This window comes from Equus asinus, chromosome 25, assembly GCF_041296235.1.
Source record: "Equus asinus isolate D_3611 breed Donkey chromosome 25, EquAss-T2T_v2, whole genome shotgun sequence".
NCBI classification, from domain to species: Eukaryota; Metazoa; Chordata; class Mammalia; order Perissodactyla; family Equidae; genus Equus; species Equus asinus.
In genome coordinates this window covers 35472398-35492132 of record NC_091814.1, presented here as the reverse complement: position 1 = coordinate 35492132, position 19735 = coordinate 35472398, and the positions used below count along the sequence as shown (strand labels likewise).

General features: G+C 38.3%; 1 pseudogene; it reads left to right on the top strand.

Annotated features, from left to right (window-relative positions):
• Positions 1–1654: 1654 nt before the first annotated feature.
• On the top strand, positions 1655–17032 carry LOC106827115 (charged multivesicular body protein 3 pseudogene; annotated as a pseudogene).
• Positions 17033–19735: the final 2703 nt, after the last annotated feature.

Here is a 19735-nt window from a genome sequence, read left to right as displayed (position 1 = left end):
TATTTACATGACTTTGTTTGCATTGTGACCGTTTATCTGGGCCCTTGCTCACATTTAACCTTTTGAAGGGTTGGGAGGGAGTGAGCCATTTTGCCCTTGGGATTGGATGGAGCAAGCCCCCTGTAGGGATGATATTTGCATTTCCTCCTACCTGCAAAACACTCATTTCTTACAGCATCAGAAAACATTTGGTTATGTTATCTCGTGGGTCCAGGAGGAGTGTACAGTGTGCCAAATTTAAGAGCCATTGCCAAATGCCATGGTTTGCATTATGTAGACAGCATGCCAGTGGAACTGGCGGTAACTAGTTGTAGATTCAAGCTCTTGCCTCAGAAGCAAAGGATCCCTGTTAGTCATTTCCAACTGGGATCATGCCCTTTGCCTTTGGTTATGAGATATCTTTGTGTCTGTGCACAAACTGTGGCCTGCAAGCACAACTGATTGACCACTGTGACTGACCGCTTTGGGGCTGGGACAGGGAACCCCCAAACAGCACCAAAATGGTCTCAGACCCCATGTGTGACTTGGAGATGCTGAAAAACATCATGGTGCCTTAGAAGGGGCCTTGGAGAGCTTGGTTCTACACCTGGGAATACCGCTGGGGCTAATCACCAGAGCTCCCATCTGTAAAATGGGAACAAGTTACTTTCTCTCTCTGAGCTTTGGTTTCCTCATTTGTCAGCAGGGATAATCAGAGTTGTAATGACAACCAAGCTAATCCATACAAAGCATTTGGCACAGTAACTGGCACCAAGTAAGCTCTCGATAAAAGTTTTTGTTATTGCAATTATTATCATTATCATTAATATTGATATGCACGTCTTGCTTGATGTACTTGCTAGCTGTGAAGATGAAATGAAATGACTGGTGTTAGAGTGCTCTGTGAATATGCACAACTTGGCAGATGTGAGGAACGGTAGTTTCAGAGGGAAGGAAGGTTAATTGCCTATAGAGCCTATCTGTCAAGAAGCATTTCAACATGACCTTTGGCCAAGAGTCCCTGATATTTTTGAAAGAAGAAGCTACTGTTCATTTTTCTAAACCCTTGAGAGACCAATGGCCTATCCATTGGTAGGCAGTTGTTCTGATGTGATGTATATCAGTGAGGAGGTAGCTGATGTGTTGGTGTGAATATTCCTGAGCAGAACCAGGGGGCCCAGAGGCAGCCTGGACTGCACTTCTTGCTGCATATTGAAGCAATCACTGAGGGAGTGCAAGAGGAGTTCTACCAGAGAAGGAATGTTGAGATGGAAGCAAGCATATGAGCCATCTTCCAGGAGGAGCATCGGGACAGAGAAATAATGAATGATTCCCTGGTTCGTTTGGAAATGTGTGGCCTCAGTTTGCCTATGAGACTAATGGTTGCACTCAACAAGCATTTATTGCTTTCCTACTGTTCCTAGACCACTGTAATCGGGGTTACACTTTGAGGAGGCTGGGTGAAGTTATCTTCCTCCTGGTTGTAACATGGAAAGATAGAAGGAATCAAGGCTGCCCTTGAAAATAATGGGAAGGTGTAGCTATATTAAAGTCCATTATTTTTTATAAGCACATCACAGTGTTGCTTCACGAGGAGAGATTATTGCACAGTGTTCTCTACCAGGTTTTCATGAGGATTCTTAAATGCAATTGGAAGAAATCCCAGATGCTCAAAATGACAGCCACCAGTCATAACAATGATATCTCAGAGACTCTGGTATCCCGTGCCTCACAGTTGGGGTACCCGTGGGTGCCCTGCAAGGCTTTGTCCATACCACTCTGAAAAACTCACCTGGGTTAAGCAATTCAAGAAGAAGTCAAGTCAGTCAACAGTAACTAGCATGTTCCACACACCTCACCTGTCTAGCAAAGTTCTAGGCACATAACAGGTATTCCAAAAAACTTAAGCCTAATATAATAATAATGTGTGATATTTGTTAAACACCTACTGGATGCCAGGCCCTTTTAGAAGTGCTTTGTGTGTGTTGATTAATATTAGCCTCACAATAGCCTAAGGAGTTAGTGTTCTTATCACCATTTTTAGAGGTAAAGAAGTGTAGCCTTTGAGAACCTAAGTAACTTGTTCAAGGTCACAGTTAGGAGTGGAGGAGCTGGGATTCCACCCAGACCACAGACTCCAAGACCATTAAACCACATGCTGGCACTACAGACTTGATTTAAATGTAATGTGTTTCCTTAAAAAGAAATAAAATGTTGAATTAAGGGGATGTCCACTTAAGATGTTTCTTTAACTGATTGCATTTTAATTCTTGCCTCAGCACTTAGATTTTGTATGAGTATAACTTTAGTAAAAATTATGCAAAACAAGCAGATTATAGCATATAGAGCAAGCACTTGGTGATTGGTCTGAGGCCATGGGAGGAAGGAAAGAAATAAGAAAGGGGAGAGAGAGGGAGAAAAGGGAGAGGGGCAGAGAGAGAAAGAAGGAAAAATATGAAGTTAATTTGATGGTATGGATAGAAACTGTGAGTGAGTGAGTGAGTATGTGTTTTCTTTAGAGGCAGTAAAGAGAAGAATGAAAGCACCTCTCCATTTTAAGATCTCCTATGTTCTTTCCTCATGCTTCCTGTTCCTTTATAGTGTGTTCTTTAGGAAAAGTATCTAACAGTGACCCAACACATTATAACTACCATATCCTGAGCATAGTTTTATCTCCTCCAAAGGGGTCCACAGAATTACAGAATCAATGACAGGATTAACTGTGAGCGGCTCCATGCCAGGAACCAAAGGGAAAGCTCCAATAGGCAGTTCCCTTAAGCCTGGGAGGAGTGACTGACAGCCAGACTCTCTCATCATCCAATCAGATCGCAGGGATTCAGATTTTCTCAGCTCCCTGCAGGAAAGGGGGCCTGGAAAAGATGAGGAGTTTGCAGGCATCCAATGACACTTCCTGTAACCAAACCAGCCACCTCCACTCTGCTATAGTGATGGATGTGGAAGATCACACCAAGATGGAGAAGCCCTCTTAAATCAGAGCCTAGTACAGCTCTCCTTGCAAGGCAGACCACACAGAAGGAGGCAAAGCTCTCCTGTGCCAGCAGAGGCTGGTTGTGGATGCGTTACACAGAGCTGGGAGGCCAAGGATCAGTGATTTGCAGTGGACCAGGTAGCCAGCTCTTGGATGGCACTTTGCAGAGGGATTGGATGGTCTCCAACATCTAGGAGGGTTGCAAGAGAGGTGAAAGTGGAGATTTCAGCCTGAGATAAAGAAGCATGGCACGTGGGCCCCCAGGGAAGACAGAGAAAATGGAAGGCACCCAAGGAGAGGTGCTTGTCCCATGAAAAGGTTTTTAGCTGTTGCAGTGGAGAGGGAGGTGTGCACGGCGGGCGGAAGGAGCACATGTAGTCTGTTCTAAAGCTCCCAGACAGTGTCAGGTACCAAGGTTGTAGAGTCAGAACTCAACAGAGCAAAAGAACCCTCCTAAAGTGCTTTGAAGCATGAAAGAAAGTGGTATCGACTCCCAAGTGGCAGAAGGAGTAGTGGTGGATGATACAACTTGCTAAGTCTTTTTCATAGTTAATTTCTGCCGCTGGGTAATTGACTTAAAGAAATGGACATCTGCTGTGTTTTTGTCCATTTTGACTTTGTAGTACAGCCTTTTCAGGGATGCTATGGACTGAATCATCTCCTCCTCCCCACGCCCCCCAACCCCCAGTTCATATGTTGAAGCCCTAACCCCCAATGTGACTGTAATGGAGGAAGGAAGTAATTAAGGTTATACAAGGTTGTAAAGGTGGAGTCCTGCTCTGAGAAGATTAGTGTCCTAATAAGAAGAGACACCAGAGAGCTCCTTCTCTCTCTCCATCATGTGAGAACACAGCGAGAGTGTGGCTGTCTGCAAGCCGCGAAAGAGCTCTCAGCAGAAACAGAAGAGGCTGGCACCTTGATCTTGGACTGCCCGACCTCCAGAACTACAAGAAAATAAATTCCTGTTGTTTAAGCTACACAGTCGTGGTGGTATTTGTTATAGCAGCCCGAGCAGATGAAGAAAGAGGGGGAAATGAAATCCTTTATCTGCAAGCCCCATCTCCTGTCACCTGTACTCAGAGAAGCCTGTAAAGCCAGCGCTGTTTGTAAAGTTTTGACCTTCGGTGTGGGGCTGAAGAGTTACCCCTAAATGGTCCATCTGAGCCCCAGAGTTTGTATTTGGGAGACCAAGATTTATTTTGAAAAGTCTGTAAACATTTTTGAAGATGAAAAACGCTGTATGGAAAGTAGCACTATGAAAGCAGAGGGTGAATAAAAGATGAGAGAAGGAACTGAGAATGAAAAAAATGCTTATATTAGCCTACAGAGAGTAGAATGCTTAGTACTGAATATTTCGTCTTTTAAAAAAAATCACATCTCCTCAAGCCAACTCCAAATGGAGTCATAAAAACTCAAACACTAGAATCAGGGGGATTTTCCAGTGAGGGAGAACATTTTGGTAATATTAGTAATTTGGTTTTCTCATAAGGAAATAAAAAGGAAATTAATTCAATGATTTGTTAGGAATAGTTTAAAAAATGTACAGTCTCAGAGATTAGTGGGGAATCCAGTTCCTGTTGGAGGCAGCGATTCTCTGGTCTCTCAGAGGAGATGACTTGTAATATGTTATTTGTGTTTGAGGTCATGGAGAGGAATAGCAAGCTCTCTGGCTCCTGTCACCTTGTCCTGGAAAAGGTACAGACTTATATGGAATATATCTCTTGCTTTCTTGCCTTATTGATTTTCTGCTTTCTTTTTTCCCCTTGTTTATATTCATTTGAATTTTTTCCATCTTCATTGAGATGTAATTGACATATGACATTGTGTAAGTTTAAGGTGTACTATGTGATGATTTGATATATGTATATATTGTGAAATGATTACAAAATACGGTTAGTTAACACATCTATCACCTCACATAGTTAACATTTTTTTTTGTGGTGAGAACTTTAAAGATCTACTCTCTTAGCAACTTTCAAGCATACAGTACAGCATTGTTAACTATTGTCCCCATACTGTGCATTAGGTCCCCAATAATCATTCATCACAAAATTGGAAGATTGTACCATTTAACTACCTTCACCCTTCCCCCCACCCCACCCCTGGCAACCACCAATCTACTCTCTGTTTCTATGAGTTTGGTGTTTTGGGATTCCACATATAAATGACATCATACAGTATTTGTCTTTCTCTGATTTCAGTTAGCATAATTCTCTGAAGATTTATCCATGTTGTCGCAAATGGCAGAATTTCCTTCTTTTTTATGGCTGAATAGTATTTCATTATCTATCTTTCTGTCTCACATTTTCTTTATCCATTCACCTGTCAGTGGATACACAGGTGGTTTTCATGTCTTGGCTATTGTGAATAATGCTAAAATGAACATGAGTGTGCACATATCTCTTTAAGACAGTGATTTCACTTCCTCCTCAGGATGTATACTGAAAAGTAGAATTTCTGAATCATGTGGTAGTTTATTTTTAATTTTTTGAGGAATCTTTGTACTGTTTTCCATAGTGGCTGTACCAATTTATATTGCCCTAACAATGTACAAATGTTCCCTTTTCTCCACATCCTCGCAAGCACATGTTATCTCTTGTCTTTTTGATAATAGACATTCTAACACGTGTGAGGTGATATTGTGGTTTTGATTTGTATTTCCCAGATGATTAGTGATGTGATGAAAGTAATAGACCTTTCCATGAACCTGTTGGCCACTTCTGTATCTTCTTTGGGAAAATGTCTATTTAGGTCCTTTGCTCATTTTCAATTGGGTTATTTGTGTTTTTGTTTGTTTGTTTTTTGTTTTTGCTGTTGAGTTGTGTGAGTTCCTTATATATTCAGGACATTAACCCCTTATCAGATATATCATTTGCAAGTATTTTCTCCCATTCTGTAAGTTGTCTTTTCATTTTTTTGATTTCGTCTGCTGTGCAGAAGCTTTTTAGTTTGATGTAGTTATTTATTTTTGCTTTTGTTGCTTGTGCTTTTGTTGTCAAATCCAAAAAATCATTGCTAAGACCAATGTCAAGGAGCTTACCCACTATGATTCTTCGAGGACTTTTACAGCTTTAGATCTTACATTTAAGTCTTAATCTATTTCAAGTTAATTTTTGTAAGTAGTGTAAGATAACGGTCAAGTTTCATTCTTTTGCATGTGAAATCCAATTTTCTCAACACCTTTATTGAAGAGACTATCATTGCCTTATCATGTATTCTTGGCTCCCTTATCAAATATTAATTGACCATATATGCATAGGTTTATTTCTGGATTTGAGAATCCAGACCAATTCTGTTCCATTGGTCTATGTGTCTGTTTTTATACCAGTACCATACTGTTTTGATTACTATAGCTTTGCAATACAATTTGAATTCGGGAAGTGTGATGCATCCAGCTTTGTTTTTCTTTCTTAAGTTTGCTTTGGTTATTCAGTGTCTTTTGTGGTTCCATACAAATTTTAGGATTTTCTTTTTTATTTCTGTAAAGAATGCCGTTGGAATCTTGATAGGGATTGCATTGAATCTGTAGATCACTTTGAGTAGTATGGACATTTTAACAATATCAGTTCTTCCAATCCATGAACATGGGATATCTTTCCATTTATTTGTGTTTTCTTCAATTTTTACCATCAGCGTTTTGTAGTTTTCAGTGTGCAGATATTTTACCTCCTTGGTTAAATTTATTCCCAAGTATTTTTATTCTTTTTGATGCTATCATAAACCTGGGTTTTTTAAAATTTCTTTTCCAGATAGTTCTTAGTGTATAGAAATGCAATGGATTTGTGTGTGTTAATTTTGTTGATTAAGATAGCAAATGAGAGTTTTTGGCAGGCAAATAAGAGGTATCCAAACAGAAGAAAAAACATGAAACTCTCTGTAAGAGAAGCTGTCAAGAAGGACCGACAGGATGTCTGTGTGGTTCTGGCCAAGGAGATGATCAGGTCAAGGAAGACTGTGAGCAAAGTTTATGCATTCAAAGCTAGCATGAACTCCATGCTCATGGGGATGAAGAACCAGCTGATGGTTTCCCAGTGTCTGATTCCCTGCAGAAGAGCACAGAAGCAATGAAGGCCATTCAGAGTCTTGTGAAGATCCCATAAATTCAAGCCATCATGTATAAGTTAAAGAGATGTTAGAGAACACTTTAAAAAGGATGCGTGATCAGGATGATACGGAAAAAGCAGCAGAAATGGAAATTGATAAAATTCTGTTTGAAATTTTAGCAGGGGCCTCGGGAAGACCACCTAGTAATGTGACCGACATACTTCTGGAGACTGAACTTCCAGGAGCAATGGCCACCTCAGATGATGAGGAGAGGCCCTGTAGGCTATGCCATGCTCCACAGTTAAGGCCTGCCCAGCTAGGCCCTCAGGCTCTTCTCATAGCCTACTGACTGGCTATACACACTTCTCTGATGCAACCACCATTTAATGTGTCTTTTACATTATGCCTCTGTGATGGGGCATTGCATTGTGGAAGAGATTCTTTGCTAATATCTTTACTCTCTGCAGAGATTTTGGGATCTCAAGGGGATCGTTCTTATAAGAGGTAGTGTAATAAATGCATCATTTGCAGGAATATAAACAGAAGTATCTTTTTAGGGAGAGGGCAAAGAAATCTGTCTTCTCTCAAAGCACTTCTGAGAATAGAGTTGATTGCTTGAATGTTGAGGACTTTGTACATTTTTTTGGTCTGTAAAACATTTTATAAATACATTTTAATAAATTTCTGCTTTAACACTTGAAAAATAAGTTTTTGGAGTTTTTTCTATATAGGATCATGTCATCTGCAAACAGAGACAATTTTACTTCTTCTTTTCTGATCTGGATGCTTTTTATTTCTTTTTTCTTGCCTGACCGCACTGGCTGGGACTTCCAGCACTATGTTAAATAAGAATGGTGAGAGTGGGCACCTTTGTCTTGTTCCTGATCTTAGAAGAAAAGCTTTAAACCTTTCACTATGGAGTATCATGTCAACTGTGGTCCTGTCATTTATGGCCTTTATTATGTTGAGGTATGTTCCTTCTGCACCCAAATTGTTGCGAGTTTTTATCATGAAGAGATGTTGAATTTTTAAATGCTTTTTTCCATATATTGAAGTGATATATGATTTTTATCTTTCATTCTATTAATGTGATGTATTACATTTATTGATTTGCATAAGTTGAACCATCCTTACATCCCAGGGATGAATCCCACTTGATCATGGTGTGTAATCCTTTTAACATGCTGTTGAATTCAGTTTGCTAGTATTTTGTTGAGAATTTTACCTCTGTATTCATCAGAGATATTGGCCTATAGTTTTTTTCTTGTAGTGTCCTTATCTGGCTTTGGTATCGAGATAAAGCTAGCATCATAGAATGAGTTTAGGAGTGTTTCCTCCTCTTCAGCTTTTTGGGAGGATTTGAGAAGAATTGTCATTAATTCTTCTTTAAATGTTTGACAAGATTCACTAGTGAAATAATTTGTTCCTGAACTTTTCTTTGGAGGTTTATGATTACTGATTCAATCTCGTTACTCATTATTGGTCGATTCAGATTTTCTATTTCTTTATGATTCAGTCTCAGAAGGTTGTATGTTTATAGTAATTTATCTATTTCTTCTAAGCCATCTAATTTGTGGTGTATAATTGTTTGTAGTTGTCTTTTACGATTCTTTGTATTTCTATGGTATTAGTTGTAATGTCCCCTCTTTCATTTATAATTTGTTTCACTTACAATTTCATTTGAATTCTCTCTTTTTCTTGGTTAGCCTAAGTGAAGATTTGTCAATTTTGTTTATCTTTTCAAAGAACTAACTTTTAGTTTTGTAAATCTCTTCTATTGTTTTCCTGTTCTCTACTTCACTTATTTCTGCTCTAATCTTTATTATTTCCTTCCTTCTGTTAACTTTGGCCTTAGTTTGTTTTTCATTTTCTAGTTTGTTGAGGTGCCATGTTAGGTTGCTTGAGATCTTTTTTCTTATTCTTAATGTATGTGTGTATAGTTATAAACTCTCTTCTTAGAAGTGTTGTAGTTGTATCCTGTAAGTTTTGGTATGTTGTGTTTCCATCTTTATTTGTCTCAAGGTATTTTTTGATTTCCCTCTTGATTTCTTCTTTGACTCATTGGTTGTTTAAGAGTGTGTTGTTTAATCACCATGTTTTTGTGAATTTTCCAGCTGTTGTCCAGTTTCCTGTTGTTGATTTGTAGTTTCATACCATTGTGGTTGGAAAAGATACTTGATATCATTTCCATCTTCTTGAATTTATTGAAACTTGTTTTGTGGTCTAATGTATGATCTATCCTAGAAAATGTTCTGTGTGCATTTGAGAATGTGTATTCTACTGCTGTTAGATAGAGTGTTCTGTATAAGTCTGTTACATCCACTTGGTCTATAGTGTTCAGATCCACTGTTTCTTTATTGACTCTCTGTCTTGATGATCTATTGTTGAGAGTGGGGTATTAAAGCCTCCAACTATTATTGTATTGCTGTTTATTTATCCCTTTAGTTATGTTAGTATTTGCTTTATATATTTAGATGCTCCAATGTTGCGTGCATAAATATTTATAATTATTATATCTTCTTGATGAATTGATCTTTTTATCACCATATAATGAACTCCTTTGTATCCTGTGACCATTTTTAGCTTAAAGTCTATTTTATCTGACATAAGTATAGCTACCACTGCTTTCTTTTGGTTACTGTTTGCTTGAAATATCTTTTTCCGTCCCTTCACTGTCAGTCTATGTGTGTCCTTAAAGTTAAAGTGAATTTCTTGTATGCAGCATATTGTTGGATCTTGGTTTTTATCTACTTAGCCCTTCTATGTCTTTTGATTGGAGAAGTTAATCTATTTACATTTAAAGTAATTATTGATAGGTAAGGACTTACTATTGCCTTTTTCTAATTATTTTCTGGCTGTTTTGTAGATCCTTTGTTCCTTGCTTCCTCTCTTGCTGTCTTCCTTTGTGATTTGATGACTTTTTGTGGTGGTATACTTTGACTCTTTTATCATAATTTTGGTGTATCTATTATAGATTTTTCCTTTGTGGTTACCATGAGGCTTACATAAAAAATTTAAGGTTATAACATCCATTTTAAGCTGGTGACAAATTACCTTGGATAGTTTATAGAAATGGTGCTTTTAGTTCTCTCCCCTCACATTTTAGGTTATTGATGTTATACTTCACATCTTTTTTATATGTGTATCCAATAGCAAATTCCAAGGAAGTGCTTCAGCCTCACCTCCAGGTTCTGGGATTTTCATAATGGTGTTTTGTCTGTGGGTCGTTGCTCATTGGTCTTGTGAGAGGGACTGAGGTGGGAATGATCTGTGTCACCATCTTGATGACATCACCTCTGATTTTCTGTTATTTTCTGCCTCTTCCACTTTATTGTCTTTCTTTGCTCTTTGCCTCCTCTTACAAAGTGAGATGTAAATTATTTTTAATAAAGGGCCGTAAGAAGAAACCATTTCAGTCCCCCCTTTCTCGGTGCTGGTGATATATTTGAACTAATTTGAGTCATTTGTGGTGAAGAAAGAAAAGAGATGTAGTAGGGCTGAGTAGAATCACAGGTGCAGTGTGTGGATTCAGGTAGGTAAGTCAGTATGTGGTGGCAAGATTGGAATTTAGAGCATCAGCGATGAATTTAGCCATATGCTAGCTCCAGGCTAGCTAGAGTGGTCAGTCTAACCTAAATCCTCTTCATCTAGTCTGGTTAGTTAGATCACAAAGGACTGTAACTGATGGTGGGGTGTTTATGACCACGTTGAATTCAATATTTATTAAATTTGTCTTGAAGAGAAGATAAATGCTAAGCCAAGGAGAGGTAGAAGAGGTCATAAGCAGCATTAAAGAAAAATGAAACAGCAAAACCTAAAAGACAAACCCCAGAAAAGGAACCGTTTCCTCTTTTAGGACAGAGTAAGCCGTCAGTTAAAGGAGCTTATGATTATCGTGTGGTAGATAGTGAGTGAGGCATTTTAGATCACCTCATTCTGGACAACAGGACTCTAAGAAAGCTATTGTTCTCATTTTACAGATGAAGCATTTGGAGCACAGAGAGATTGAAGACTGTCATTGCCACACCTTGTTAAATAGTGAAGCTGAGATTCAAATACAGATCTCTCTGATGATAAATTCCTCAGGTGCTCGTGGACTAAGGGAGGTCCCAAATCGTCTTGGCTCCATTCAGTTTGATGGGTGGCAAATTCTGAGCGGGATGGGGTGGGGGGGATGATGTCGTTACCACACTGGGCTCCTCAAGGAAGCTGAAAGCCATGGCTTGGTTAGTCATTTCTTGCCACTCATCTCCTGGCCACAATTTCAGACAAGCGATTTCAATTCCAGGCTAAGGCAGAGACTGGCAGGAACTTCCATAAGCTTACTGGTGGAACATGGATTAGCTGCTCTGGTTTTTGGCAATTTCCTTGAGCCCCTCATGCTCCCAGAAGGGATGGTCCAGATGCAAAACTGAGTGAATAAAAAGGTACAGATTGGAGGGAAAACAGACTGAGTCAGTGGGGACTTCCTTTGGGTCATTCCGTGAGCTGGCTGCTCACTGCTTTTCTTTTTCCCAACAAACTATGATGCACTTAATAAGCTGTACATACTTACTGAGGAAATGTGTCAAGCACAGTATGAGGTGCTGGCAATAATAACTGAATTAGATATTCTTTCCTTGTGCCCCTGAGATAAATAGATGGTGAATATCACTCTCCGGGTACTTGCTACATTGCTACATTGTATGTGTATGTTTGTCTCTCCCCATTTCTCTGCATGTGCTCTTTGGAGCAAGGAGTCTATGTTACTAATCTTTGTGTTCCTAATGGTTAACACAGTGCTTACAAATGGTTTATGAATAAAGATATTCGTTTTTGGATGAATAAATGAGGGAAAGACTATAACAATTTTATGTATTATTACAGGGAAACAAATAGACTTGAAAACAAAGACATCTATTAAGGCGCTGTGATAGAAGTCTATACAAGAGTGCGAAGGAGAAAGGTGATCAGTTCTAAGTGGTAGGTGGTGGCACAACAAAGATTCAAAGAGTAGGTGATTTTTGAGATCACTTAAAAAAGACAAATAGATGTTGGTTTTCTGGACAGGGATGGGGGAGGAAGTATTAGAAGTATTGCAGGTAAAAAAAAAAAGTTGAACAAAGATGGATCATGGTGGCATGAAATAGCATTGTGAATAACAGAGATGTGAGATGCGAAAAATTTACTGTGATGAGAACATAGGAGTGGGCAGAAGTTTGGTAAAAGGAAAGTCTAGAGAAGAAAATGTGTATGTCATGCTAAGGAGTTTGACCTTTATCTCAAGATCAAAAGAGGTCTATTAGAGGGTTTTAAGCACAAAAGTGATTGAAATAGAATTATTTTTGTTGTTGTTAAGCAAGATCTCTGTTGATGTTTCTGTTTAAGAATGTTTGACAAGGTCAAGATCAGAGTAGACAAGTGTTTTAGGCGGAGGGAACAGTGGGAAGAATGTGGGAAAACAAGAGATCAGAAAAAGCTTGGTTTATGAAAAAAGCCATTCAGAACAGAGAAACCATACCAGGAGTTCCAAAGAGATATGACGAGGGTCAAGCTGCAGCAGGCGGCACGGAAGAGAGAAGAATGACACAGGAGAACTTAAAGAGAAAAAAGAGTGTAGACATTGACCGGATGTATGGGCGAGGGAGGGGCTCATTGAGTCCCTGCTTGGCTTGGATAAGTAGCTGGACAGTTACGCCGCTTATGATGATAAAAAAGATGGTAGAAGGAGCAGATTTGGGGGAAGGGACTTGATCAGTGAAGTTTTGTGCATGTTGTTCAGTGGTGCTCATAGAACACCTTGTTAAGATGGTGCAGCAGGCACTGTGTAGTTTTGGAGTAAGGTTTGAAATAGAAAGTAGTAAGAAACTAGAGAGATTCAAAACCAAAGTGAAGACTTAAAGGGGTTCAAAGTTTACAAGTTGACAAAGAGGTGGAAGTAGAAATTACAGCAGAGGTAAATACTGTATCTAAAGAGAGATGACGGAATTGGATGAAGAATAGATGGAAGTGTTGATCTCATACTGAAGGGCAGATGGTTCTTCCCATGAGACCGGAGAAAAGGGAATAAGTTGGGGAGGGCGTCGGGAGGACTCCAGACTTAGCTATAGATTCAAGGATGGGAATTCCCACCTGTTAACCTTGATTTTCTCAGTAAAGGAAGAGGCAAGTTCATTTGCTGAAAGAAGGAGGGGCAGTTTGGTGGTTGGAAAGGGAGAAGAAAATTGATAAAGAGGTGGAATAGCAACTTTGGGCATTGGGAGAGCAACTTGACCCGGTATAAGTACATATAATAGAGACCTGGACGAATTTAACAGAGTCCTGGTTACCTCCTGACTTCCTGGAGGGAAAACATGTTTCCGACTGTCAGAAAAAGAATAGAAATTTCTAAAGTGCATGAAATTGGCTAAATAAATTGTGAAGCAAAAACCATACTCTATTTTAATCAAGTATGAAAATCCACAAGCTTTTTATATCAAAACAAAAAATCAAAGCCAAGCAAACTAAGCATTGGGAGATGTTAGGATTGGAATCACTAGTGTCCAAAGATCAAAGATGAGAAAAACAACTAGCATGGACCACGGATAAAAATCACTGTTATGGTGCCCCCTAACTAACAGACAAACAAACAAATAAAAACACTCCAAGCCTAAGTATATACAGATAACACTACTACGCTGGTGGCAAGATAGGTTTGCAGTGACACACATTTGAACAGTTGTATGAGTGCTTGGCAACTAGGCTATAAAAGCCGTGTCAGATGGTAGAGGGCCAGTCTGACCCGAAGCGAAGGGTTGTTGTGCCCTGTGTAGCAGAAGCACAGAGCACAGTCTCCGTTCCTGGAGAAGCAGCTGAGTCCTTACTGAAAGGCCAGTGTCCAATTAAGAAAAGCATTGGATCAAAAGCTTCAGCCTCCTTTTCCCAGTAAAACAGACGATGTTCTGGTTGGTCTAATCAAGACAAAAAGATATCAATTAACATCAATCATCAATTTAAAAAACTCTTTGTAATTGAGTAATAGAAATGTACTACCTTGATATGATTTAAAATTTCTCTCTGAAACCAACAGCCCATATAATATTTAAAAGAAAAAGAGCAGAAGCATTCTTATTAAAAGTAAGAGCACGATAAAGATGACATCATAATTATTCACTTTACACTATTCTGAGGTCACAGCCAATAAAAAAGGATGAAAAAGAGAAATAAGAAATATAATCATTGGAGAAGAAAGAAAAATTATCGTGATTTATAGACAACATGATTTTTTTACCCACAAAGCCCATGAGAATAGGTTGAAGAATTATTTGAACTAGTTAGGGAGTTTAGAAAAATGATCAGTTACAAAATTAATATATAAAAAGTTTACCACATGCCAAACTTATCAATTAAAAAGCATAATAAAAAAAAAGTCCTGCCCACCAGAGTAACATAATTTAAAATATCTAGGAATAAATTTAATAAAAGTTCTGCAGGAGCTACATGAAAAATCAATGGAAAATTTTATTGAGGGACATAAAAAAGCTTAAATAAGTTGACACTTCTGCTGTATTCATGAATGGCAAGATATAGCAGTATAAAAATATTGATAGTCCCCAAATAGATGCATTAATTTAATGTGACTTATGTAGAAATCCCTAATTGTTTTATGAAACTAGTTAAAATTATGACTTTACCTACACACATGAGCTTATTCTCATAAGAGTCAAGAAAAAAGTTACAGAAAATGAGAGGGAATTTATACCACCAGAGAGCTAAAAATTATTCTAAAGTTACGTTTTTACATTCATAGATAGAGATAGAACCTCAAACAAACCCTAGTATAGTTAAGAACTTAGAATATGGTGAAATTGAAATTTAAATCAGTGCAAAAAGGATTGATTCTCCATTATGTGAAGCCAGGCTAAATGGTTAACTATTAAAGTCACATCCTCTACTAGACCAGCTTGTCTGGATTTGCCAGGCTCCACCAACCTTCTCAGCCACTGTTGCTTATCTCCTAACAGCCCTGCTCCTCCAGGCTCCAGGGTTCAGCCTCCATTGCTGCTGTCTGCACACAGGAGCCACAGCAGCTCCAGCACCAGGTCTGACCCGGCTGAGTCCATGGAGCCCAGACTTCCCTAGCAGCTGCCTGGAGTGTTTGGGTAGCACAACTCAGAAGCACAAACCTTGACCATTAAAAGGAGGGAGACAGAGAGTTGACAGATCAGTTCCTCTCTCCTCATCCCCCTCCCTGCTCCATTGGACTCGTGCATTGACTCTGTCACCTTCTGTGTTGACATCCTGCATGACTGAACAATGACTGCGTTTTGCTGTGAAGCTATGGCCAGCCTGGTCATGATGCACCCCATTTGATTTTCTTTCCTCTTGCCCTTTCTCACTTTCCCTTTCCTCTCACTCTTGATGCCCTGGGATGCCTCTCCCCTCAACTGTTAACATGTAAGCTTTTCCTCAGGCTCTGCTTTGCAAGGAACTGGGGCTAAGACACATTCCTTCTTCACACTTCATACTAAAATACCTCCTAGATGCATTAGAGCATCACAATGTAAACACAATATATTAGAAGATGAAAAAAATATTAGTTTACCTATCTGTAAACAGGCATGTTATTGAGGCGTGGAAAATCTTTTTAATGCAAGAATTTGATAGATTTGATAGAATTTTAAAATGCTGCAGGTTAGAAATATCATGAACAAAATTACGTGATGAATAACAAATAAGAAAATATTTGAAATGTCTTTGGCAGAAATAGATTAAAGAATGTTAATAGATTGGTATAGGTTACTATATAAATAGCTCTTATAAATCAATTAAAAAATAATGTTTCATTAGAAATAGACTAAGGACTTGAACAAGTAATCCACAAAGAAGAAACACAAATGATCAAAAAGTGTATGAAAAAAATATTCAGCCTTACTAAAGTCAAGGAAATGAAAATGAAAACAACAAGATTTATTATTTTCTCCTAATAGATTTGCTAAGATGAAAACCAAAGGCAATGCCTCAAATCGAGGAGGGTGCAGCTATACTTTCACAAACTCCTGAGAGGTCTGTAAATTGGTAATTCTTTCTGGTAACATGTATCGAAAGCCTTAAAAATGTTTTTATTTTTTGAACTAATAAATCCACTTAAAAAATTTATGCTAAGGAAATGATTAGAGAGCTAAGACTTACATTGAAGGACATCCAGAGTGACATTTTTATACTAATAAACAAATGGATACAAGATACACACCAAAGAAAAAGACAGGATAAACACATTTTTGGAAATTAATAAGATGGGATTCTCTACACCTATTTCAAATCATGGTTCTGAAATATGAAAAGGTGTGGGAAAATGTTCTAACATATACTGGAATATAAAAACTACTTATAAAAATTATGCAAAATAAAATTTTAAGTAAAAAAAATCAAAGGGCTTAGTAGTATATGCAACTGTTGTCTCTCCTTTAATGTCTTCTCCATGACAGAACTAAACTCAGTAAGAACTGGAAGCACAACCATTAAAAAATTATTGGTGAGTTAGTGGTTTTTTTTCTCAAATGATTTTTACTTTCGTAATCATGGTGAGCCACTTAGTGGTTTTTTTCCTAGAATAATTTTTGATCTCATAATCATAAGATATTTTAAAATGATTTTGGACCATAGACCTAAATGTAAAAAATGAAACTATAAAAATTCTAGAGTAAAACAGGATCAAATCTTTGAGACCTTGAGGCAGGCAAAGATTTCTTAGGACATAAAGAGCCCAAATCATAAAAGAAAAAAAGCAACAATTGGACTTTATCAAAATTTGAAACTTTTGCTCTTCAAAAGGTACTGTTAAGAAAGGAAAAGACAAGGGGCCAGCCCCGTGGCCGAGTAGTGAAGTCCACGTGCTTGGCTTCGGCTGCCCAGGGTTTCACTGGTTTGGATCCTGGGTGCGGAGATGGCACCGCTTATCAGGCCATGCTGAGGCAGCGTCCCACATAGCACGACCAGAGGCACTCACACTAGAATATACAACTATGTACTGGGGAGCTTTGGGAAAAAGAAGAAGAAGAAGAAGAAAAAGAAAATTGGCAACAGATGTTAGCTCACGTGCCAATCTCTAAAAAAAAAAGAAAGGAAAAGACAAGGCCAAATGAAAGAAGATATTTGCAATGCATGTATTTGACAAAGAAATTGTATCTAGAATATATGATGAACCTTTATAACTCAATAATAAGAAAATATGATTTTGAAAATAGAAAAAAAGATTTGAACATGTATTTAACAAAAGAAAGTCTACAAATGGCCAGTAAACACATGAAAAGATGGTCAAAATCATCAATTATCAGGGAAATGCAAATTAAAACCACAATGAGATCTCACTACATACTCAGTGGAATGATTGAAATTTAAGACTGATAATACTAAAACTTGGCAAGGATGTAGAACAACCAGAACGCCCATATATTGCTGGGGGAATGTAAAATGGTGCCACTACTTTGGAAAGCTGTCAGTTTCTTAAAAAGTTAAACATATACCCACCACACCACCAGCTGTTCCATCCTGGGTATTTACCTAAAGAAATAAAAATATATGCCCACACAAAATATTATGCACAATGTTCATGGAAGTTCATATGAAATAGCCCCAAACTGTAAATAATCCAAATGTCCATCAATAGGTGAATAAATAAGCAAATAGCGGTATAGCAATACAATCAAATATTACTCAGCAATAAAAAAGAACAAATCACTGATATACACACCAATATGGATGAATCTGAAAGTGATTATAATAAGTGAAAGAAGCCAGATACAAAAAGAGCACATACTGTCTGATTACATTGACGGAAAATGCTAGGGAATTCAAGCTAATCTATAGGGACAAAAAGCAGATCAGGAGCTGCCTGTGGCCAGGAGTAGAGGAGCGATGGATGGTCAAGGGGCACAAGATAATTTGGGGAAATTATGAAAATGTTCTGTATCTTAATAGCAGTGGCAGTTTCCTGCATACACACATTTGTCACAACTCTTTGAATTGTGTACTTTAAATGGATGTAATTAATGATATATAAGTTATATGTCACTAAGTTAGTTAAAAAAATTATTTTCTTCCTGTGTCCCTTGCTGGATAAGATCTGTTGATCTTGATTACTCCTTTGCTTTTTGTCTCTTTTCCTACTTTGTATTGTTTTGTCGTAATAGTCTTAGGGACACAACTGTGATTGTTTCTGTGTGTGTCTGTGTGTGTGAGACAGAGAGAGAGTATGAACTGAGGAAGAAGAGATTGAAGATTCCAAAATGCTGGGGAGGTTTTGGTGGAGAGAAAGTCCCAGAGGCTTGGAATCCAAATACAGATGGAGGTATGGGGCTTGGGGAGGAGTAAGGACAGGACATTGGGAAATTTGAGGTGTCTGAAGTGGCCATGTCTGATGACCTCAAATGCTCACAGTCGTAAAATGACATTTTCTGAGAGAGAGTCCTGGAAGGGCTGCTAGTTGAGGAGAGCGGGTTGTATTGTGGAAGTCAACAAGAGATGAATAAAGGATTCACTGGGAATGGGAGGGTCAAGGGATGAGCAGAAAATTCAAGAGGAACCCTCTCCGTGCTCTCAGGGGGTTTTCAGGCCTCATCTTCTCCTATGCTGTGCATGAAGGACAGCACGCTGCTGACTGTTAATTATCATCCACACTTGAATTCCTCATCCAAACCTCACAAATATTTGGCAACTGTCTAGAATTTCAATGTGAAGAAATTAAGAAGCGGAGAGGCTTATGCCCTGATTCTGATAGGTCTTTGTCTGGTTTTCAGAGGCATCACTGAATCTGTTCTTTCTCCAGCTGGTGGAAGCATGAGATGGATCTACATCACGAGTAGATCCATCTCCAACAAGCAACATCCTTGGTCTTCCTTTGCTAAAAAGCTTACATTATTTTGCATATAATATGTCCATTAAAAGTTTTTTGCTTTCTATTGGCATGGTGAAAATGCAGTCCTGCTAAGGAGAATCCTATGTGCCTACTAAGTGGGTTGTGAGGTTGGAACTGTGTGAGAAGATCTATGCCAAATAAAATTTATTATAATGACTTTGGTCTGTGTCATCAGTCTTAGATAATTGTACTGCAGCAGACATGACTTTCTTCCAGAGGCAGACTGCTAGAATGCATGACATAATAATGCCGTGATTAATCAGACCTAGCCCTCGCTAGAGGGTCAAGAGATACAAATTCACAGGCAGCTATAACTACCGGAAAATGATACATCAACACAGCATTTCAGGGCGAGGCATCAATCCTAAAATGTATCATTAGAAATAACACCCAACGAACACAAACACTTGGATCTTTGGACCCCTATAAGGAGGGCAGTTAACAGATCATAAATGAGGTACACTTCCAATATTTTAATTTGGGTTTTCAGAATTTAAACTTAGGTCGCTGATACTCATCGTCGCATCATTATCAAGGCTATAGAAAAAGTCCCCTCCCACCTCACCCTTACTTCTAGCTTTTAAAACTAGGCTGAAAATTTATATATGATATTGCTGAATGATACTTTCCAGATATTAGTAACCGATCTCTATGTGATCAGTTGGGCACTTGATTAACTTTCATTGCCAAGAGAGCAAAAAAAAAGAGCACCGTTACTATTTTTTGATGTTTTGTTTTTGATCATGGTTGTAGGAGAACTGAAAAAAAATGGTTTCAGGAGAGAATAATTAGCAAGCTAATTAATTAAGTTTTGTTTATATTTTTATTTTCAAGGCATTTATTGGTCT